Consider the following 6,665-nt stretch of genomic DNA (forward strand, 5'->3'; position numbering starts at 1 on the left):
ATTGGAATAACACCCCGAGAAGAAGACAGTGACTGAGTAGACTCTCTTTACTGAGTGGACTCTCTCATGCAGTATCCCTCCATCTGGAGAAGAAACACAAAGCAGCAAGGAAAAGTCCCAATTCCAGGAACCCCACCCAGATTCAGAAAGAGGCACACACAGTACGGGCAAATCTGGAGTGAAAGAAATTTAAAAAGTGAAGAGTCTAGTAACTTAAAGATATACAAAAAAGAAAGGGTGAACAAAAAAAGCTAGAAAGAACATTAACCATTTGTGCTAAAAGTCATTGTAAAGCAGGAAGAGCTGGGAGGTGGAAATGCTGATGAGTTGGAGACACTGAATTTTAGATGTTCCATACATTGACTGAACCTGAGCAGGAAAGTGGCTTGTGTTAACACATAGTAGGCCCATGATAGTACTCTGTGACCAAGGAAGAACACTTTTTTTTCTTTTCTGCTTTCCCACCTTGCCTTCTAGGTGAGTAGAGGCTAGCTCCTCCCTAAACATGCACACAAAGAGGGCTCCCCAGCTCATTGACTAGTGACAACTATCTTGTCACACTACACTAATCCACTTCACTCGGACCCCCAAGTACAACCAGCATGGAAAAATCAAATAGCACCCTTGAAGAATTCAGGAAAACAAGGAAAAAAGCAATATGACAAAGAAAGTAAAAGGTTAGAAACCTACAAAAACAGCAATTAGACATTCAGAAGATTAACATTAAAATTTCAGAGAACATTAATACATTAAAAAGACAAAGAGTAGAATTGAGTCAATTGAATAACAAATTGGTGATTAAGAGCATAATTTCCTTGACACTAATTTCTACATGGGTGGGGGGGGGGGTGCAGATCAGAAAAAGTTAAGAAAAGAGAAGAAAGCCAAAGGATTTATTTGGAACACTATTGGTGGAAGGTGCAACTCAGTCTGGCTCCATCTTATAGAAACCCTCTGTACAATGACATCAAACTCAACCTTGTCCTGCACCATCCTCACAATCTCTAATGTTCTTCAGCTCATTGTTGCAGTCACTATGTGAACTCATTCACTGAAGGTCCTCACTGTGTGAATTCATCTCACTGAAGGTCCTCCTGTTATTCACTGGTCCTCTACTTTTCTATGCATAGTGTGTTTCTCCATAAACTGACTCTTCCAGTAACACACCCAAAGTATGTGAAATGAAGTCTCATCATCCTTGCTTCTAAGCAACTTCCTCCAAAACAGATTTATTTGTTCTTTTGACAATCCATAGGATACTCAGTAATCTTCCAAAACCAGAGTTCAAAGGGACCAATTCATCAGTCTTCCTCATTCACTGTTCCATGTTCACATGCATACGAAGCAACTGGAAATACCATGGGTTGGCTCAGTTGCACTTTAATCTTTAAAATGAGATTCTTGCCTTTTAGAACTTTAAAGAGATCAATACAAACCATCTTTCGATGTCTTAACTGCTATTTTTATGAATGCGGATTATGGATCCAAGTAAAATGAAATCTTTGACAATCTCAATCTTTTCTCCATTTATCATGATATTGTTTATTAGTCCACTTGGGAGAATTTTTTGAGATATAGTTTTCATACTGAAGACTTATTAAGTGCTTTGAACTTCATCAACAAATGTTTCAAAATCTTCTTCCTTTTCAGTAAACAAGGTTATATCATCTACATATCACACATCATTGATGAGAATTCCTCCAGTCCTGCTGCCCAGTTCCTCCCTCTCAGATTACTTGCTCAGCATAAAAAAAGAAATAAAAACTCTGATATACTTCTTTCCTAATTTTAAACTACACAGTATAATCTTGTTATTCTAAAAATTGCTTCTTTGCCCAAGTAGAGGTTCCACATGAGCACAGTTAAGTATATTATATTCCCATTCTTTGTTTGTTATCCATCATTTATTATGACCCACACAATGAGATAATTTATATAATCAATAAATACAAGTAAACCTCTTTCTACTATTCTCTACTTTCAGCCAAGATCTGATATGAGCGAAGATGTCTCTCATCCCATATCTTCTTCTGAATCTAACTCAAATTTGTGACAGTTCCCTGTTGATGTGTGACACTGTCAAGAGGAAACACTTATATTTGAATGGAATTCCAGAATAGGAGGAAAGGAAGAGAAAAGAAAAAGCAAACACAACAACAACAAAAAAATAACAATAACAATTGTTTTTACGTATCGTCGAGTCACCTGTAACTCATAGTTACAAGGTGAAAAGGTGCAGAGAACCAGATGAAGTGAAACAAAGAAGTTTATTAGCAGCTCTCAGGCAAGTTTACTGTCTGAGGCCAGAGAAAGCTAGGGTCAAGCAGCAAAGTCACAAATGAGGAAATTACAGGCCAAGTTTTATAGGTAGGGGTTGGGGAGTAGGATGGTAAGCTCAGTGGTCAGCTTTCTACAGAGAACATTCATTGGATGCCCTTTGTTAGTTCCCAATTATGGAGTCACTCAGTCTCTTTAGGTACGTTATGTCATTACTGATGGTTAAGCAAGATGTGATTGGTGGTCGTGCTCTTTTCTGATTGGCCATAGCCATCTTACACCAGGCAGACTGGAATGTTTCCCAGAAGGTGCGGTCAGCATGAAATGTTGCCCAGCTCCCAGATGGCATTTCAGTAGAGACCCTATGTACAACAGCTTTCAAGCCTGCTCTGTCCTGAGTCAGTCCCATTGACTCTGACTCATTGTCCTAATTACTATATCTATACATCTCATCTGGCATCTTCCTCTCCTATGTCAACCTTTCTTAGCATGATGTCCTTCTACAAGGATCAGTCCCTCCTGGCCACATGCCCTGAGTATGTGAGATGGAGCTTCAAAATCCTAGCCTCCAAAGAGAAACTTGGTTTCAGCCTCTCCAGCACAGACTGACTTGTTTTCTTGGCAATCCATGGTATGTTGAATATTCTTCTCCAGGACCACAACTTGAAGGCATCAATTCTTCATCTGTTATCTTTAGTCATTGTCCAGCTCTCTGATGCAAGTAATTGCAAATACCATGGACTAGATGAGGCACACCTCTGTCTCTAGACTGATATTTTTTACTTTTCAGTACTCTGGAAAGGTTCCTGACAGCAGATTTACCTAATGCAATTTGACTTTTGATTTCATGACTGATGGTGCCAAAGGAGTTGATTGTGGAGCCGAACAAGCTGTAATAGTTAACAACCTAAATCTCTTCTCCATCTATCATGGTGTTGCCAATTGGCTCAGCAGTGAAAATCTTTGTTTTCTTGATAGTGAACTTCAATTCATGTTGGAGACTACAATTCTTGACCTACTGCAGCAAGAACTTCAGGTCTTCCTCAATTACAGCAAGTAAGGTTGTATCATCTGCATAATGTAGATTGCTGATGAGTCTTTCTCCAATCCTGAAGCCACATTCCTCCTCATAAAGCCCAGCCTCCCAAATGATCGGTTCTACATATATATTGAAAAGGTATGGAGACAGGATGCATTCCTGCATCCCTGAAGCACTCTTTTCCTGATCTTGAACCATGCGTATGATATGAGTTATATTGTATGATAATTTCCACAGTCTTTTGGGTCACCTTTTTTTGGAATGGGAATAAATATGCATCTCTTCAGTTAGTTGGCCTAGTGGCTGTCCTCCAAATTTCTTGGCACAACTTGGTGAGCACGTTTATGGCAGCATTTGTTTGTTGAAATATGTCAGTTGATATTCCATCAGTTCCTGGGGCTTTATTTTTTTGCCAAGTCTTTCAGAGCAGCCTGAACTTCCTCCTTCTCCACCATTGCCTCTTGATCAAATGTTGTTTCTGGAAATTCTTCAGTGTCAGCCAATTCTTTTTGGTGCAGTGCCTCTATATACTACTTCCCTTTTCTTTTAATACTTCCTGAAACATTCAGTATTCTACCTACATCATCCTTAAGTATTTCAACTCAAGGCCTGAATTTGTTCTTTAGTTCTTGTACTCAGATCCTTAACTTCATGATTTCTTCTCTTTGTTTTGGCCTTTTGGTGTTCTAGTGCAATATTCAGAGTCTCTTCTAATATCCATTTTGGTGTTCTTCTTCTGTCTTTATAATGGCCTTTTACATTATTCATGGATTAATATCCTCCCACAGCTCATCTGGTCTTCATTCGTTAGTGTTCAAGGCCTCAAACCTGTTCTTAAGTTGATTTTTAAATTCAGGTAGGACAGACTCAAGTTCAAATTTGTATTCCTGTGCATTTTATTTGACCTTTAGTTTTAATTTGAACTTGGATATGAATAGTTGACGGAAGCAGGAGTGGCATCCACTTCTGTAAATAGCTTGCCTCGGGAAACCCTATGAACATGGAGAAAGGATGAAAGTCACACAAGTGTTGAGGACTTTCATTCATAGAGTCGCTATAAGTCGCCTACAACTCGATGGCACTTAACAACAACGAGTAGATGGTCTGTTCCACAATCAGAGCCTGGCCTAGTCTTCACTGCTGATACTGAACTTCACCAATGATTACTTCCACAGATGTAATCAATCTGATTCCTGTACATCCCAACAGGTGAAATCCATTTGCAGAGCCTTCCTTATATAGTGACGGGAAGCCCCGCCCCCTCGGGCCGCAGGGCCTGCTGGGATGGCGACCTTCTTCCCCATCATTGAGCTCGTTAGGCTTCCAGCATTTAGGAATTGAGACGTCCTGTTACCGGTGTTGGTCCTGTGTAGTGCTTCTCCAGGACTAGACCCATCAAGGAAATTTTCAGAGAGCCACAATGGCAGAAAATGGTGATAATGAAAAAATGGCAGCTCTGGAGGCCAAAACCTGTCATTAGATTGAATATTATTTTGGTGACTTTAACTTACCACTGGACAAATTTTTGAAGGAAGAGATCAAGCTAGATGAAGGATGGGTACCTTTGGAGATAATGACAAAATTCAACAGATTAAATCGTCTAACAACAGACTTTAATGTAATAATAAGAGGCATTGAATAAATCAAAAGTAAAGCTCATGGAAGTAAGTGAAGATAAAACTAAAATCAGAAGATCTCCAAGCAAACCACTCCTTGGAATGACTGATGAGGACAAAAATGATATAAAAAACAGATCTATTTATACTAAAGGCTTCCCAACTGATAAAACCATTGATGTCATAAAAGAATGGTTGGAAGACAAAGGTCAACTACTAAGTATTCAGTTGAGAAAAATGCTGCACAGAACACTTAAGGGGTGCAGTATTTGTTGTTTTACAGCAATGAATGTGCTAAGAAGTTTGTAGAAACCCCTGGCTGGAAGTACAAAGACATAGACCTACTAACACTTTTATAGGAAAATTACAAATAAGAGTGAAGAAAGAAAAAATAAAATAGAATATAAATTGAGCTAAACAGGAGCAAGAAAAAAACAGAAATTAGCAGAAGGTGCTGAGATGAAATCTCTAGAAAAAAAGATTGACTGCTTGCTGAAATTTTCTGGTGACTTAGATGATTAAACCTGTAGAGTGTATTTGCACATCCTTTTCTCAAATCATGGAGAAATAAAATGGATAGACTTTGTCAGAGGAGCAAAAGAGGGAATAATTCTATTTAAAGAAAAAGCTAAAGAAGTACTGGATAAAGCCTAAGGCACAAATAATGGTAACCCACAACTAAGGAAGAAAGAAGTGATATGGGAAGTATTGGAAGGAGAAGTGGAAAAGGGAGCATTTAAAAAATCATGGAATATCAACAAGAATCCCCGAACAAACAGAAGTCAAAAGGTCACAAATTTAAAGAAAAAGGAAAGGGAAATAAAGTCGCCCAGGCTGGTTCTGCTAAAGGGAAAGTACAGTTTCAGCGCAAAAAACAAAATTTGGTAATGATGATGAATGTGAGGAAAATGGTGCAGCTGGTGCAGTGAAAAGAGCAAGAGATGAAATCGGAAGAGAAGAACCTGCATCAGAACAACAGAGAACAGAAAATGGCACAGGGGCCAGCAGTTAAATTTATATTAATTAGCTTTTTATCTACTTTTGTCTTTGATTTTTTTAAAAAAAGAAAACTGAATTAGGTCCACTTCAATGTCCACCTATAAGAAAAGAAAATTTTTGTTCAGTGGAGATTTTTCAATGTATCTATGTTATCAGATGATACAAATATCAAAAAGAAAGTTCTGTTAAAATACCTTTTCAATATGAGAATATATTATTATAAACTTTAATAAAATATATGCTCTAAAAAAAGGTATTTGTTTTGAATAAATCATTAAGTGTGCAGAATTTTATCATTCTATTCCCAGACTCATTTCTATCACCAAGTCCATTTTCCAACTACTGATCCTTCTTGGTTCCCAACTTTTGCCGTCCAGTGACCCATTATTATTAATGCATCTTGGTTGTGTGTTCCATTGATTTCTGACAGCAGTTAGTAGAAATCTGTTTTCTCCTTTTGGGCTCTGGTCGTGGATGCAAAAATTTCAGTGATAGTGATATTAACAGGTATTCCTTGTATGTGTGTGCATATTATATTGTCACTCACAGCATTGTATTTCAAGATTAATCTAGAAATGGTCTTTTCAACTATGCAAGTGACCCCCTTTTTTCTCACCTTTTCATCTCCAGCGTTACTGTTGCTGAGTGCATTCGAGTCGAGCACAACTCATAGCAACCCAATGAACAAATGCCTGAAGCGACAGCCTGTATGGCAGCTCTGAACCCTTCCCTGT

General features: G+C 38.3%; 1 pseudogene; it reads left to right on the forward strand.

Moving 5' to 3' along the window:
- Positions 1-4,736: 4,736 nt before the first annotated feature.
- On the forward strand, positions 4,737-5,944 carry LOC102859817 (annotated as a pseudogene).
- Positions 5,945-6,665: the final 721 nt, after the last annotated feature.

The sequence above is a fragment of the Elephantulus edwardii genome, unplaced genomic scaffold, assembly GCF_000299155.1.
Source record: "Elephantulus edwardii isolate Elephantulus edwardi_28Jun2011 unplaced genomic scaffold, EleEdw1.0 scaffold00060, whole genome shotgun sequence".
Taxonomy (NCBI): domain Eukaryota; kingdom Metazoa; phylum Chordata; class Mammalia; order Macroscelidea; family Macroscelididae; genus Elephantulus; species Elephantulus edwardii.